The sequence below is a fragment of the Opisthocomus hoazin genome, chromosome 6, assembly GCF_030867145.1.
Source record: "Opisthocomus hoazin isolate bOpiHoa1 chromosome 6, bOpiHoa1.hap1, whole genome shotgun sequence".
Classification (NCBI taxonomy): Eukaryota; Metazoa; Chordata; class Aves; order Opisthocomiformes; family Opisthocomidae; genus Opisthocomus; species Opisthocomus hoazin.
This window is the reverse complement of record NC_134419.1, coordinates 56,120,202-56,137,969: the sequence shown is the minus strand read 5'-3', so window position 1 is coordinate 56,137,969 and position 17,768 is coordinate 56,120,202. Positions and strand designations below refer to the sequence as shown.

At 38.6% G+C, this 17,768-nt stretch overlaps 1 protein-coding gene across 1 annotated transcript in view; it reads right to left on the bottom strand.

Annotated features, from left to right (window-relative positions):
* The window catches only part of PCDH15 (protocadherin related 15), a 1,100,829-nt gene that overhangs the window by 977,180 nt on the left and 105,881 nt on the right, over positions 1-17,768 (bottom strand). The window contains exon 4 of the mRNA XM_075423218.1: positions 6,809-6,939. The gene's annotated coding sequence lies outside the window, so the exon portion shown is untranslated. The remainder of the gene's footprint in view (positions 1-6,808; positions 6,940-17,768) is intronic.

The window sequence follows — 17,768 nt, the reverse complement described above, 5'->3', positions numbered from 1 at the left end:
TTGTTGAATTTTTAAGAACAGATATAAATTAAAGCTATATACACAGCTGATAATTACAAACACAAAAAGGTAAAGTGTGAAAAACCTTAATGCTGACATAAGTAAAGGCAAAAATGAAGATTGTGATGGTGGGAAGGAAATATTGAAATACAGAGCAGAGCTGAGCAGAGCTGACAAGTGTGATTCTTGAATCTTGAAGCATATCACACAGCAAGGATATTCCAAACGATCTTAATACTGTACATAGGATGGCAGATAAAGGAAATTTTCCAGAATGCAATGGAAGCCCTTTCTTGTTAAACAATGTGTCCGCAGTGAGATACTTTCAGAATTTTTTTCTAAGACTTAAAAGACTAAAAATAATTAAAACACTATAGTGAAATATATAAGGTACACTTCAAAACCAGCCTCTTCTTCTCACTGCCTACACCATCTGACTTCCCAGAGTGCTCCATTTGTCTTTATGTGTACTCTTAGAGAATCCTATTGAAGACTTAAGAGACCTCAGTACCATCTTTTCATCTCCTTACTCTGCTCCCTGCTTTTAGGTATCTGCAGCAGAGTCACATGCTTGAACTAAAATGTCTTCTCTCTGCTCCTTGTGCTTTGCAGGCTTTACCCTTCCTAGCATTCAGGTGTCTACTCATTTCTCTAGCAGTAAATCACTTTAGACTTTTGTTATTTAGAATCTAAAGTGCCTTTTTTTTTAATTATACAATTACATAATTCAACAACAACAAAAAAACCAAAGATGGCAATTAAGATCATAAATGATGTGTGAAACATCACTAGTGGCAACTACCTAGCCTGAAACTCCTGGTCGGTGACCCCAAAGCTGGGAACATGAAGCCATAACATCCCAGAAACAGTGCTGTGGCCAAGCACATGGATCGGCTGCCTGCTCTCTGATTCACACACCACGTGCATCTTCTGCCACTGCTGTTCCCTTTTCTCTGTCTCTTCCATCTGTGTCATTGATGGTTTCTTCTCACTTCTTTCAGCTACTTCTAGAACTTTCTTATCTCTCCTCTCCTTTTCTCACTGTTGCTGTGTTAAGAACTCACAAGAACAGGGAAGGAAAAATAGTGAGGTAGGAAGAAGAGGCAGAGATAGGTATCAAAATGATGAGTGGAAGAAAAGCACCTGGTTAATTCTGCCTTGATAAAGTAACAGGACCTGAAGCAAGTTTAGGAAAAGGCTTCCTGGACTCACTTCTATCCCACTGCTTCAAGCCTGTCAGCCCTGCAGAAGAGAGCACAGCAGTAGCTACTCAGCTACAGCAGAGCTTATATTTTCACTGTCTGTTTAGAACATTATTTATTGCTCTAGCCTAAAAGGAATCATTACACTGTCTAATCCAAAAATATCCACAGGTGCTCAAGGCAAGGCTGGACTGTATGGACTCAGTAGAAGGGCATCTAATTTTTTCAGGCTTTGACTGTTACACTTACAGTACCAACTGGCTATTAATCTTGAAAGCAATTAATCTTTCTCACACTTATTGATTAAAAAATGTAGAGTACCAAACAGTGACATCGTTACTGACCTTGGGAATTCTGTCGTGGTTGCCAAAAAGGCAAAATAAGTCACACTAGCCACAGAAGTTTTGTCAGAAAGCCTAACTTCACTCCCGTGTTTCCTTTCAAGATTTTGATTTTCCATGGTAACATGGAAGAGTTCGTGTGGCTGGCACAGCACAACCAGAGCAGCTACAATCCCCTCGCTGTATTTCCAGGTGAGTATTCCTGTGAACTTCTACTACCTTGAAATAAATGGAATGGCTTGCTGTGTCAAAGATCTTTGTCTCTAAGGAAAGTTGCTTTTATTGGAAGAGCTGAGTGAAAAAAGCTCTCTCTTGAATCTGAGAGTGGAGATTAGACTTGCTGCCTTTGGATTAAACCTCTCCTAATTAACCTTCCAATTAACCTCATGTCACTCCTTTGAACAAGACCATAAATACAAATGATACTACATTCTTTTTTATCAAAGAGTGGCTTTTGCTAGATAGAATTATGATATATGACCATAATCTACAGAGAATTATATTAGTAAGAGTTTTAAACTCTGCCATTAGTCACAGGATGAATGGCGAAGGCACAGCTGCTATGCCAAGCACAAAGAGCAAAGCATGAAATTTTATCATCAAAGTTTTCTTCTGCAAAGAAGCAAACTCTGAGATGCAAGATCACTTGAAAATAGTGGTTGCTTTTGCCAGGTTTAAAGAAAACTTGAGTTGAAAAGTATGCCATTGAGGAATTAAGGAAACAAAACAAAACCTAACCAACCAAGTATCTGTAAGACAAGAATCAATGGATCTGCAACAATGACACAATGCTCTAAATGAAATCTCCCTCTCATTCCTGTGAGCAGGAGCAGCTCTACTCCAGAGGATTTTTTTGCGTGATTCCTATTATGCTGAAATACCATCTTCTCCCATCTCCCTCCTCAACCGGAACAGCGCCTATCTTTTTGCTTTCTCAAACACTGTTTCTTCATGTGTGAAAAGTTCTTTCAGTTAGACAATGTTCTGCTGAATGTGTAGGCAGTGAGAACGGAAATTGTTTAAAAACTGGAAAAAGCTTCCTGTGAAATTTCTGTTTATGAACTACAACTTTATCAGTACTTATTTTTGTTTTTTCACTTTTTTGGCTGTATATCAGAGCATTTGTATTTGAAGGATTTCACTGTTACATGACCTTGCTGAGCAACTTAGAACTCTTTCTTGTGTAGCTGGTTTCCCCTGGGCAACAGTGGTTGCCAGAGATGCAAAAGAAACTGGAGTAGGTTAACTAGGCACTCATGGGATCATTGTCTGCTCAGTGTACATAGCCAACTGCCAAAAAGTAGGTCCAGCACCACATTCTCCCTGATGGACAAACAGGACACGGACAAGGCAGTCTGCCACACCTACCCAAACAAACCATATATAGCCAGTTGTGCCTCCATTGATACTGAACTACTTCACACTTTGAGAATTCATATTCGTCCACGAGAAGGCTTGAAAGATACACAGGAAGACCTTTCATGCCAGCTTCTTGTTAAGGCAACACACCCTTCCAAACCAAGAGCACACACCCCAGCACTCTCATTTAAGACTCCTCATTTCTGTTGACTCTATCTGTTCTTCAGGCTGCAGAAAGCTGCAACCCATGCTTTTTTAGCTCCCTTCTTGGAAATGTCCCTGCTGTCTTAGGTATAATTCTCTCCTTGAGAAGCCGCCTTTCTCCTCCCATCACCTTACCAACTTCATTTATAGCCCTCCTTTAGGGTACCATGAGCTGGAAAGTGTCCATTTCATTAAAATGCTACCAGGAAATGTGTCTCACGTGTCACAGCAACCTTTTCTCAAAACATGTAGCTTTGCATTCGCTTTTTTTTTTTTTTTTTTAACATATATTTGTATATACACATTTCGGTCCTCTTCCAGGACTAGAACTAGAAATGCCAAACTTCTACCAAGAGAAGAGATATGTCTCACTAAAATCCATCTCACTGACATGTTCAGCCTACATTCTAAAGCAAAAGGAACTAGCAGTGCACATAAGTCTACAGAAGAATTTAAATATTACTCAAGCTCCAGTAAAAGGTAACAGTTTTTAATTATCTTACTGATTTTTTGCCAGCACTCTAGCAACAAGTAACCTCATTTCATTTTCCCACACAATAACTAGAAATGCATGAGTGTTTTTTCTTGCTTTTCCCTAGCTTACAGTTCAAGCCAGGAATGTTGTATTCTGCAAAGTAGTGATGCTAACATACATTAGTGGGCTACCACAGTATGATACCAAGAACATCTACATATGAGTAAATAGAAATAACCACCCTTGTTCAGGCTCTGTGATTTTTGAATGCTAGGATAAAGCTGAAAATGAAAAACAAGAAAGAAAGAGGAAGAAGAAAATATCTGTTTTACTATGAAATAGGATCTTACTATTTTATTTTCTCTTCAGTAGAAGAGAAGTTCTATACCCACAGCAGCCTCAAGTTCTCTGATAAATTTGTGTCTCTGGACTGAATTCTGAACAACAGGGCGACATTTAACAACAACACAGCACTATTAAATCTGTCATAACAGCTTGAAATTCAGACTTTTCAAAGAACACATGTAGTTCACCTGATAAAAATAGCTATCATGGGGAGTGAAAATATTTGAGGAATGAAAGAATAATAATATCTGCAGTTAAACAAACTTCCTTAGTCCTGTGCTCAGCACTAGAGCTGAACGCAGATATGAAAAATCTGTTCTCCCACGGTATGTACCATGCAGCTAGTCAGTGGGGACTCTCCTCATGCTCTGCGTCATCATCCATCAGCAATCACGGGAAACAATGCCCCATAAAAATCATGAGCATGAATGCAGGTGTTTTTCTATTTGTAATTTGCAGGATAACATGCTTATTTAGCCTCTGATTTTCCGTAAGCAAATTTTATGTGTATTGCTAAACTTTCCAGACCACATTGTCTTACAGTGTACAGAAAGCATGACCTTTTATCCTGCAGGCCTGTGTCTGTTGCTAATGGGCACAGCAATGCACCTCTAAATGAGGGCCTGTGTAAGGTGCTGAGCAGGATTCAGCCAGCCAAAACCTGCTAAAACAGGGGTTAAGATGGAACTCAAGGCCATAACTTCAAAGCATGTCTGTAAATATTTACTTTTGCTCCTTCAAGTTCTGACAACTAAATAAAAAGGACAGAAGTAAAAGAAAGTTTGTATTTGTTTATTTTTAGAACATTTTAGTTCCCAGCATTAGAGCTTTGCAAGGAGCTCCAGTTACCCACTCATGATGCAAACAAGCATCCTATCAGTCTAACACTTGCAGAGTATCAAGCAAGAGGGTTGAATGCTCTCTGAGAACAGAAGCAAATGCATTGTTTTCAGTCAAAGGGAAAAAAAAAAGCTCCGTTATTTATCGTCAGAAGAAAAACTGAGCAATCATTTCAGCGTATACACCTAATTAGACAGCAAACTTTCCACAGGGGAAGATTTTTGTCATTCATTAGAATTCAGTTAACTTGAGGTATTTTAAAAATTCACAAAAACAAATACAGAGGAACAAACAAGTTTTCAGTGGGAGAGAGGTGCTTCAGGATGACACTGTAGCCAGGTTCAGAATTCTGTGTATCCTAAAGGACATAGACTAAGCCCTGGCTCTTGCTTCTCAGAATCACAGATTACCAAAAAAGGGTCTCCATTATTTAGCTCTGGAATCTGCCCTTCTGAAAGGGCATGATGTACTTCATGATGTACTTCTGTATTTAGACAAAAAACATGCATAAGATTGTGCACAATGTCACCTCCTGCCAGTATTTCAGCTGAGCCTTTATCTCAGTCTTGGAAGCCCTTTTACAAGGCTATTGTCTATGTTTAATTCTTTCACTCTTCCTTACTGAGAATACGTTTGCATGTCTTGGTAGGTTCTCTCTAATCTTAATCCACCTTTTGAGCTGAAGGCTTCATCTCTTTGTTTCTCAGATGAATGAACTATTTGTGCTTAACAGATACAGAATGACCATAGATAGCTACTTACCCAAACTACCTGACCAAAGATCTTATAGTAAATGCAAAGCACTGCATGCAAATTTGGAAGGTATTAAGGACTTCAAAACTGAAACAGTTTTCATACATTTTATGCATTAATCTTACGCCTACTCATTATCTGGACTTAGTTTTACTTAATGTCAGTAGAGAATAAGAACACTAAGCCAGCACTATTACAAACAGAACACCTGTGCTCAATATCAAACAGAAATTAAATAGTTCCTTTTTGCTTTTTTTTAAAGGACAACTCCGATATGTATTGTAAACATATATAGCACAGCCAATGTGATAGGACAAGAAGCAAGTGAATTTGCCTCCAGTTCAAACAAAGACAAATAAGGAGAATTCTAATTTTGTTTTCTATGCAAACAAAAGGGAAGAGAGAGAAGGTGGTCAGCATTTTCTGTGCTTTTATTTCCACACTGCAATCCTGGCCAGTCCTCAGACAATGTAATTCTTGACATTTCCCTTTAAACCATTTAATGGTTTCCTGATAAATCACCTTCTTCTGAAGTAAGATATTCTGTAAGACTAAATAATCACCAAAAAAATTTCAAAAGACCACCACACATCCCTCCAAATAAAATAAATAATGCTTAAGTATCCAAAGCTAAAATAATGTAGAAAATTCATTTATAAGGAAGTATTGTGTGTTCTTGTGAAACTTTTGCAAGATCTGCTAGCTTGTTGAGTTTAGGATACAAAAGAATACTTCTTTATTGAATAAAATTTGACCTGACTTACAGTTTACTGCCTTTGAACTCCTTTTAAGTTTTTATCATTGATGCCCATGTTCTTCCATCTTGAGGCTCAAATCCATATTTGTCTTGGAAAGGAACCACTGGGCTATTCCCAAGCGAATCAGGGTATCGCCTCTGATTGTTCATAGAAATGCCTGCATCTCTGATCATGATAAATAAAAGAACATTTTTCCAGGCTGGAATTAACTCCATCATACTGCCTAAGGTAGCACTGGGAAAATGGCATTCAAGTGTCTTTATTTTTAACGACACTAACATCTACCAATTGCAACCTCACTTGATACAATATGGTGTTCCCATAGTGTGGGGAGACAGAACTGAATCCAACATGCCTGTCTCCTACCTCAGTGCTATAACCCAAAGGCTATCTTTTCCCTCTGTTGTTGGTAAACAGAACGTAACTCATCCCTGAGCAGGTGGTTGCACACGAAGAAAGGGGGAAGGAAAAGGCTCAGTGGGAGGCTTTAGTGTGAGCTGGATCAGAAGTATATCTCTTTACCTCTCTTACCTCCCACAGTCTTCAGAGTCGAGTCAGGAATCCCAGCAGTGAATAGACACACAGATATCTGCCAGCTTTCACACCCTGACAGCTCTGGACATTTCTCAGTCCTGTTTCACATCAGCACTTTCTGTGAGGAACTGTTTGGAGAGAGAAGAAGAAGAAAAGTAATTATAAAAGTAACCAGAGGCTAGTTGTGCAGAGAGAGAGCGAAGATAGTGGCCAAAGGACCTAGAAAAGCGGTTGTAAACATGAATTTATTACCTCATGCATATATTGCTCTAATACAACATAAAGAAAATCTGAAATGTGTGAAACAGGCCAGGCTGAAGGAGTACAGCCATGAATACACAAGCCAGGAAGAGAAGGAATTAAGTAATGAATGAAGCAAAATCCACAGTCCCTGCAGGCAATGTGATTGTCTAATATCAATTAAATATTGTGGAGGAGAAAAAAGGGGAGTTACTCTGTGTTATTAACTGCCATCATAGAAAATCACATCTTCCCAGTTTAGATATAATTCATTCTACATTGGGTATAGATACAAACATGTTGAGGAGGAAAACTAGAAAAAATTGCACATTATAGACACATGTGGAGTCCTGGCTGGACTAGAGGGGACATAGCTTGGTGCGTTGAGCAACCCAGGTTCTGATCCGGAAGTGAGCCTTGGGAGCGGCTGACACGGAACCCTGCTGGGAAGGCAGAGCGACGAGCTCGGGACACTGGAGCAGGGGGAACGTCACCGTTTCCTGCCACACTGTCACTTCCTTCCTGCCACGTTGTTGTTTCCTGCCACAGTACTGTTTTCACTTCGAGATGCAGCTCTGCACCAATCACAACGAGTTGCAGTAGTTTTGCCTATATATGGGTTGGGGTTTTAACCATTCAGATGCTGTAATAGTTTTGCTGTATAAACCTTGTTTTGCTGACTAATAAAGGTGTACGATCATACTCATATTGGGGTCACACCGTTACAACGGATCCGTAACCCACGCCTACAGACACATACATATTACAAGGACCAAAATATTTGGATCTACAGTACTCTACTAATTTACCTTTTTCCCCTCATCCCCTTCTCCTCCTCTGCCAAGCTTCTTTACTATCATAAAACTACAGGAGGCTCACAAGTCTTCCCATTTGATTTATAAACCTTTCAGCACAGGAGTTTTGTTTTCCACTATTTTTGATCTTCCTACCATAATTTGGGCTAGCAGACAACAAAAATCAAGCCAAAACCCAACCACAGGTTCTCAGCAAGAGGGATCACCCAGGTCAGTACACTAAATAGCACTGTTAGGCGTTCCTTTGCCACCAGAATGACAATAAAATAAGCAAAATCAAGTATTGAGAACATTTGAGGGAGAACCTGAAAAGAACATCCAACCAATAAGGTTAGCTTATTATTTCATGTAAATGTACAACATAATATCACAAACTCTCCCATCCTTTCACATGAATATTTTGCTATTATCATTCTTTTCTATTTATTGAATGCTTTGACAACACTGTATTGAACACTTAGTATGTACAGCTGTACTAGAAGCTGATAAAAGTCTGCCTGGAAAGAACCAACTCTGTCAGCATACAGACCTGAACTTAGAATAGTAGGCATCAGTCCAAACTGTAGGCTTTCATGACTCCTGTCACACAAGGAACTGGAACCTACTGTAAGTAAGCATTGAATAGAGTTCTCAAAGGAAGATCTGTAACTTCTGCATCTTACTACGGGCTGTGGCTTTTGTGGAGATATCCAAGACTGCAGCACCGCAGCCAGAAGGAAGGGGACAGAATGTAATGGGGCCATGCATAGCTGTGTGCACCACGCAGGTGTAGGCACCCAGAGTAGAGAAAGGAAACCGCGCTTCTGTGAGAAATTGAGGATGAGACTTAAGTTTCGGATGTGATGAGCATCTACCACACAAAGTGAATCCAACAGGTTCTCTGGGTACTCAGCCAATCTGAACACCAAGACATACACAGTGTACCCAGCACTCTACGGATTTATTAATGTTTCATTCTGATATGTATTTTTAATCAAAAGATCTTAAGTCCAGTAGAATTTCGAGTTGATATATTCCAGTCCTTAGATGCTTTCATTACTAAATAGTTTATAGGATACAGAACTTACACAAAAAATTTGAAGATTTTAATGATTTACATGGATTTCTAGGATGATGAAGATAAACAAAGATAAGCTGTGTATCTTGTAACTCAGTATCAAAATGCAATTCAGTGTTTTGGACAGTTACAAGCAAAAAAGTTTCTGTAAACAGGAGACATAGCAACATTTTAGTAACTTATATCAATTAGACCCTTCTAGTGTTCCCATTACATTCAAATCCAGACTGGAATGAAGAAGAAAACTGGAAAAGGATGAAAAATGTCTAGGGTGTCTGTAACAGTTTTAGAGGTGTATTTCCCAGGCTGTCACCTGACTTGGAGACCACCAACCTCCCTAAGGGAATCTGTACAGCTGATCACTTTGGAGAGAAAAGTCACAGCATCAGCTTGACATACCAACAGTGAAAACACACTTAGCTCTTCCTAACATATTTCAGAGTTATTCACCTGTTGGTTCAGACTGAGTACTTGACAGCTTATAACTCCAGTCTCCAGGACAATTACATCAAACAAATTAAAAGAGAATTTCACATGACTGCTGTATTACTTTAAAAAAAGAAAGGTAAAAAAGGACTACTCTGTGTAGAGACAAGTCAATTTAAATTCTAGTATGGAAAGAGGAAAGGATTCCAAAGTGAAAAATTAAATGCTGTAGGCAGAACCACTGATAAATATTAAGAAAGATTTTAGGTTTACCCTTTTTTTGTTTTTTTTGTTGTTGTTGTCGGTTGTTACTAGTTGTATCTGAAACAGGCTCAGGAGATCAATTTTCAAGGCAGTGTCCTTTGCCATAATGGGAATCTATCTGCAAATTCCCTGACTTGGTCATTTTCTCTGTGTGACTATAAGACACTTAACAACAAACTTCTACAGCAGATTAAAGTGGCTGGAAACAACTCTGGGAGAAAAAAAGAAATTTTCTGTTTCTTAAAAGTCCTTTAGATGTTTTCAAACTTTTCCTCTCTTAGACTATCAAATAAATAATTTAAATTAACTGAAAAATAACTGACAATTCTGGAACTGTGGCTAAGGGCTTGGGGAAAAGGAAAATATATGATCTGACTTTAAAGACCACAATGTGTCCCTTGTCTTGTGTAGTAGGTGAGAGAGTCTCAGCAAAGCTTCCGAAAGCTCTGCTCCCTGTTTGACTCCCTTGGAGTTGAGCATTTGGACTTTTTCACTGAAGGGAAAGGCTTTCATATACTAAATTTGAAAATATGTATATGTTGAAATCCCCTAAGGTAGATATTTAACACTATGTGAGTTACTGTATTCAAACTATCTGGATTAAATACTTAAATGAATAATATTCACACTGAAAATTAAACTGGCCCATAGCAGTCTATGTATGCATGACTAACCAATGTATGAGTTGTTAATTTTTATTCTAGACTGAGTATGACAACTGTTGCCATTCTGCGTATCAATTTCTACTACATTTATGAAAGGTAGTAAGTCAGTTAAATCAAAAAGTTTTCTGGAAGTATGTGAACTTGGCTTCTGAAGTATTCCGCAACTTGATACATCAGGTTATTTTGTGGGTTTTTATTATGCTTGACAGTGTTAATTAGTGCAATGTAAAACATAATTCTTACTTAACAGCAATGTACTGCATACTGTGATGAAAGAAGTAAGGCATTTTTTTGGAAAAAATAACCCCAATCCTACAAACTCTACCAAGTTGCATTAAGGTACTTAGAGGCTGGTAAGAGCAGCTGTGCAGCGGCTCTACAGTTAGTGTCTTGCAAGACCAATCCAATACTGAGCCCAGAATAATCAATTTCAAACACAGCTGGTAGGTCAAAGCTGGCAGCAAAGTAAAAACAGACATTTGTGGGGCTAGATGCTAGACTACGAACACAAAAAAGACAAAAACCTCCAAATTCAGGCTTTTGCAAATACCTATGTGCTTAGCAGACAGAAATACAAATTTCTCAAAAAAAAAAAATTCTCTGAAACACACTATCAAATAATAGACAAGTCTTTACTTTCTAGTAAGTATTTGTCATCTAATAGCTTCTTCGAAGCCTGTCTGGACCGAGAGGCCAAGAGACACCACTGGAGAGGCATCTCTTTAACACACTGCTGTGCTACCAGTCTCCTTCCCGGGAGCCCTGTGGCTGGGAAAGTCCCTCTAGTATTGTTATCTACCATGTTAGTATTGAAGAAAAAAAGCAAACTCATTGCTTTTATTACCAGGAAAAAAAAAGAAAGTTTTTCTTCACTTAACGATCTTTTCTTGTGGGACGAATGCTACCTGTAATCCTGAGTCTTCACACCATGTTTTCTCTCAAAGAATAGACTGTTAGTAACTACTGCTGAGTGTATAAGACGGAAGTTTATCTGGCATATGAAAGACAAAATATTTGAGTTCCTGCTCTATGCCCTTCAATATTTCACATCCCAAGGAAGTGCTACCAAGTAGGCCATGTGCTATTTCTCTCATACTCAGATTCTTCATTCTTAGAAACTGCTTTAAAGGGGTTTTCCCATAAAAAACCAAATTTTTTAGAAATCTGATTAACATTGATTAAAAAAAGAAGACAACTCATCAGACTTCTTTACTTGAACCCAGACACCCAAAATTATTCCAGTAAGACCAAGATTTTAAGCCACAAATCTGAGTATCAGTATCCATTTTACTGACAATTTGCATGGCAGGCATTGCTCCTCCTGTTCTCTGTGGGCATTTCCTGCCTGATCTCAGAGGCACACGGGCCCTGGTTTGCTACCTGTAGATTTCCACAGTCTTCATCTCAGCACATTTTCTTGTCTAGTTTTTTTACCTCACCTCCCTGGAAAGCACACAGGTGAAAACAAACAGCTAGGCAGAACCTGAGGGAATGCGTATTGTCCAAAAACAGGAACTCCCACATACCGGCTGGAGAACGTTTTCACAAAGTCACTACCTTTCTGTCTGCCCTGTCAGATCTTACCTTTAAAGGAGGCCAATGAAACACCTTCAGAAGCCTAAGGATTACAGCTGGTTTAAAAAAAAAATCAATCACAGAATCAACAGTAATATGAGTTTTATAATACTACAAACTTAATTTTTGAGCCCCTAGTAACACTTTCCTATTTCACATATAATGATTAGAGAGACAACCCATCACCTCTTCCACTGTTAACAGTTTCCTTCTATTGCAAGAGCTAGCTATCTTTTTCCTATCAAATTTCTCTCAGTTAGCACTTGGCTTGAAGTGTGCTGCTGTTTTGTCTGATGCAGAGACAGTGAGACCTGAAGCTCATCCTCTTTTCCCAGATATAATCAGCTGGTCTAATAAGGGATGCTCAGTATCTCTTCCTATAAATCTTGCATCTTTCAGACCTCTGGGCAAACACAATTACAAGCTCGCTTTCAATAGCTTCTTACTGCAGCATACTTCTCTCTCAGTATCAAATGGAATTAGTTTATTCAGTTTCTTTTGAGGTTTGTTGCAATAATCTGGATGAAAAGTCACAAAGTTCATTAGAAAATGGTCATATTTAGCACCCAAGTTGCATTTTCTACATTTACCTCACTTGTTGAGCAATGTCTCAATGTTTAAATAATATACACAACATATGTAAGAGTCACCACAGCAAAGGAATGCTGGAAAGCTGCTCTGATGTAGGTGGCTTATGATTATCTGATTTGACACACACTTTACACACTCTTACTAAATACAGATTTTTTGCTAAGGCTGCTTGCAAAATCCAGAAAGTATGAAATAAGTTTTACTGTATGCAGAAGCCCTGTGCTCTGGGAAGAAATATCTGTCTTTAAAATTGGTGTCCTATTTTCAAACACCATATCTTTTTGCTGTGTATGTTGTGTAGTGACTGCTTTTTATGCAGAGGTTTGTCATAAAAAAATCTAAACTGAGTCATACTAGGAATGAACAACTGGCAAATATGGTAAGCAAATGCATTACTTCAAAGATAGGAATAGGCTTTTTGAAATCATTCGAACAAGGTATCAGTCTCCTTGTTTGGGTGCAAACAGTATACATGTGTTACTCTTCTGGAGTCGAATTCATGTTGTTTCCAGGCTCTCCAAATAGTTTTTTTGACATTTTTTCTGACACATGTCAGGGTATTGGGGACTGATCAGCTGAATACAGCACAGTACTGCTATGGCTGTATAGCTGTTGAACATAGGAAATGCTCATCTGTCTGCAGTCGTTCCAGTGGATAAACTCCACCATTCTCACCTCAGGAATTCAGAATCACTTTTATCACTGTCCTTTCACATGGAAGTATTTCAGCATCTTTCAAAATCTGTCCATCTACTGATACTTTCTTATGTCCGCAAGACAAACCAGGACACAGGCGGCTATGTAAAGCATCTGACTTACCAGTGACTAACAGGAAAATACTTACTGTAACCGCACAGAAAGAACTCCTGATTTCTCCACTAAGAGTTTCCCTCTAACCTCTGGAGTGCCAGATGCCCACACTTACATCTCAAATGCACAACACACCATTAATGGAAAAAATCACAAACCCAGTACGAGTTGTTTCCTATGGAGATGATTTAACCTCACCAACGTTTTTCTTCTGCTGCTTTAGCATCTCCTTCTTGTTCAATACATCTTCATTCTGTAACTCTTAGCATAGTCTTAGATAGTATCAGATACCTAAAAGTAGGTACTGAAGTACTACTAAAAGTAGTACTGAAGACTCCCAAACAATGCAAGGCTGACATCACCTTGTCATTCTTTCCCCAGATACCTTGGGGAGTTTTCTTCTTGGATAACTAAGGGTGGGAAATGCCCAAAGAACTTTTCCGGAGACCAAACTCCAACTACCTGATGAAGAAGAGTGGCTGGGAGAAGTAGCGAGACAGGAGATACAGTAGTACTGGGAGACTTCGAAAGCTTCTGGTAAACTGTTACACCAGGAGGGATGAAATTTTCCAACTCTATCACTGGCTCTTTCAAGCAGCCACTGGTCAGAAGACCCTAGAGGAGATCCCCTAAGCCAAAAAACGTTTAGGAAGATACTCCAGGTATCCTGGGCCAGTTGAATCATGGCTATTGTTGGACGCAGGTTACTGGGCTAAGTAGCTTGTTGGTCTGAACTGTATGGTGGCCTTTATGTTCCTATGAGTATATTTAACACAATGGCTCTAAGAATTGGATACACATTATTGCAACATTGAAGTGTGCAAGTTGTGCAGCTCAGAAGGTGCTTTGTCAATGTGTTGGTGCTCTTGCAGGATTAAAAGAGCCAAGGGTAGATGCATAGCTCTTGCCAAGATCCTAGTGCAGCATGATGCCAAAACCAGAGAATGAACTTGCTAGAGAAGAGCCACTTGAGCAAACTGTATGAGGTAGCAAACACTGAGGAAGGTAAATTTAGGCCTGGAAAAACTATTTAGCCATTTACTACAGAAGACTGAGGTAGTTTTGCAGCATGAACATTAGGCTCACATCCTCTGTTTCCATCTGTTGAGCAACCTGTGCAGTAATTTGATTCTGCATACCTCTCTATAGAGGACCTACTTTGTCATAAGTCTACTAAAGTCCCTCAAATGCTAAGCTTAATTGTCAATTGGTTATCATTACCACCAGATAAAGTGGCACATGATCAGCCTAGTGTGTCATGCAGAGGGTATGCTACCTACCAGTGTCCAGTGGAATAATTCATATCAACATTGGAACATGTACTGTATGAGCTATATAAAATCTCTTATTCCTTTCTCCTTTATGTTGAAGAAGAAAGTATGTACTCTCCTCTCCACCAACAATGCCATGTTTTGACCTGCCCATCAGTATCAAACATGGATTTATATTACATTTGTGATTAAATTGGCATTTACTCACAAGGAGAAAAAGCAGCCAAAAAGAGTGTCATAGCATTACATCCTTTGCAGATCAGAAAATAATGAAAATTGTTCCATCTAGAGACAGAAAGGAAACAAAAGGAGTCATAGTCTAAAAATCAAGCCATAACATTGCAGCAGTCTGAAATAAATAAAGAAAAAAGAAAGGAGGAAGGGAAAAAGAGAAAAGGAAGAAGAAAAAAAACAACCCCTAAAATGATGTACTTAGTATGACAGATCTGGATTAGCAAGATCTTCAAAGAATATGAATGCAGTCATGAAAAAGACCAGAAGTTGTCAACATCATAACATGTATTTTATGAGCTAGAACATTATCTGTAGAGTTCTCCAAAGGATACCTGTAATCTACACACATTTTCTCCAAATAAATTCTGCTATTTAAGATTCCTTTCTCTTTTAATACATGACATGGATGTAAGCCATCTAAACACGAATGCAGTTAAAGATCCTTTTAGTATACTTCACAGCAGTTCAAACTGTAATGGAAAGTCTGGGTTATGTATCTAATTTTTAGCTGCACTGGATACATGATTACCTTCTTGAGTGGCAATCACAAATTATTATCAAAGGGCAATATAAATGGCATTCAGATTTCAATGACTGAGCTCATTGTGACATTTAGAGCACTTAAGGCTTATTGTCAGTTTTGCTGATTGCTGCTTATCCAGAGATTATAAATGTTGCAGAGTACCTTAAGAAAACCAGAGCCAGTTTCTTCCAATTCTACTTATCTCAGCTGACACCTTGCTTTGTAGGTTATTTAATTATAGTCAGCAGATCTGGGAAAATCCAGGAAAAATTCTGGAAGTCAGCTTGAGCTACGTGCGACATCAGCTGCACCACAACACACAGAAGTTGAGGTCAATTTATAAAAAAGGAGATAACAAAATGCTACAGACTACTTGAAGGACTTAAAGTCCAAATTGTCCCATTTTGTCACAACTGGAATCCAGTAAGCCATTTCAAACCTTCTCACCACAAGAGAAGTATTAAGGAAAATTCAACTGAAGAACATTTTCTTTCAGTAACAGATGTAGACAAGGGAAGGGCTGGAGCTAAGGCATTGCTGCAGGTCTGTAGTTGTATTCCAGGGCAATTCTGAAAATGTTGATACTTTCCTTTTCAGAGTAGCGATTAAATCTTCTAAATATCATCTTAAAGAGGCATATTTATGAAGAAATTAATTTTTTCAGACTAAATGTAACCTGTTAATATCTTTCCATTTAGAGATTAAAGAAGTGACTGTATGGGTGAGTTAGTGGGGTGTGGGCTGGCATTGTGGAAAGCCACAATGAAATCCCTCCTTGCTGATTAAACATCAGTCTAAGTTAAATGCTGATACGGGTATTCACCAATTACAAAATCAACCAAGTGGTCTCCCAGGAATGGATCTGTTCCACACGGCTGTTTTTTTTTAAGTCCCTGGCAATGATGGTTTGTAAGCAGTGCTTTGTATGTGAGAAAGGAGTGAACACCTTGGTTGAGGCAAGACCTGCTAAGTCAGACACAGGTTTGCTCTAGCCTTGGAGCTTCTGTGAGTAGGAGGAGTTCCCAGGTGTGCAGAACATCACTGCACACTAGGACGTCTCATGACAGTGTGATAAAATACTTCAAGTATCATTTGCAGGAAATTTTTCTAGAACAGGTGAAATATCTGTAAAATATCCATTTCACTTCCCCGACCCACTATCAGCTTTTCCTATCAACTTAATCAATTAATCAATGAATAATCTGTATTGTTTGCATGTATGCTGCTCACTCCAGCTTTAATTCTATTTCCCTGCACTGCCAGCGAGAAAATTCTTCTTAATGTTAGTTAACCGCTCTCAGTGATAAAGCTTCTCAAATAATGAAACTAACTCTGTTTAATGTTTCAATGCAAATGATCAGTGGCTTTCCAAAGCAGAAAGGCACTTAAAATCATGTTTACATCTTATGGACTAAAATATTTTGAAAATACACAGTAATAAAGGAATCAAACATTTGAAATTATAGCTTTGCCTTTGATCTAAATATTTCTTCTTTCTTCCTTACCTTAATTATCTTCCTTAGCTCACCTTATAACCTTACTTTGTATTTCATGTAACAGCTGGACTAAAACCAGCCTTGAGAATTCATCAGTCCATACTCGGCTCTAAAACAGGATCATCTATACTCATCTCTCAGACAGTTATACAGAGCTTCAAAGATGAAGATTTCAAAATGTCCACAGAAGAGCTATTACCATAGTTCTCTATTCTGCTACACCTATTCCAAGTCTTCCCTGCTTAAAAGTCACAACCACAAAAATTGAGGAAAACTTGTTCACTTCTGTCTTCTATATAACTTCATTAAGTGCATATTAACAGTAAAACAATGTCCATTTCTTTAGTGACATTTTTAATCTACTGATGTCAAAACAGTTTGCAAAGCAGATGCCAGAGCCAGAATCCCAGCCCAGAGCCTTCTGTGCTATGGCCGCATTTGGGTCCCCATCATATCTCCACCATGCCAGAAGTAATCAAGATCTACCAATCAGAATTCAAGGTTAGATCATACACGAAAATTATTTAAGTTTCTTGGTAGATTTTTCCCTAGCTTAGTATCTAGGGGGATGTACCAGTGTTGTCTAAGAAAAGCAAACAAATAACCTTTGCCTCAAGCATTACAAAGAATCTTGGACTGAAGACAAAGCCAACTACACACTGTGAAAAAGTTGGGAGTGTTGAACTTGCTTACGAACATCATGGTGTCTGCCTGCTAAGTTGTGACCCAATGTTCAAGACCATGGGGGAAGTAAGAAAATCGTAGCTTCTTTTTTTTAACCCTGCTTGGTGTGTATGTGTGCTTCAGATCGTGTTACATGAAGTAGCCATACAAAGAGGTAACCTCCCAAAGTTTTTTTTCTTTTTTTTTTACCTTCACCAGCTGCTATACACCTACTGTGCTAAAAGGTAATGCTGTTTCTCATCAAATGCTTTGATTTTCTCCAGCTCCACCTTCTAACTATTGCCTTTGTCCACTTGAGCCACAGTT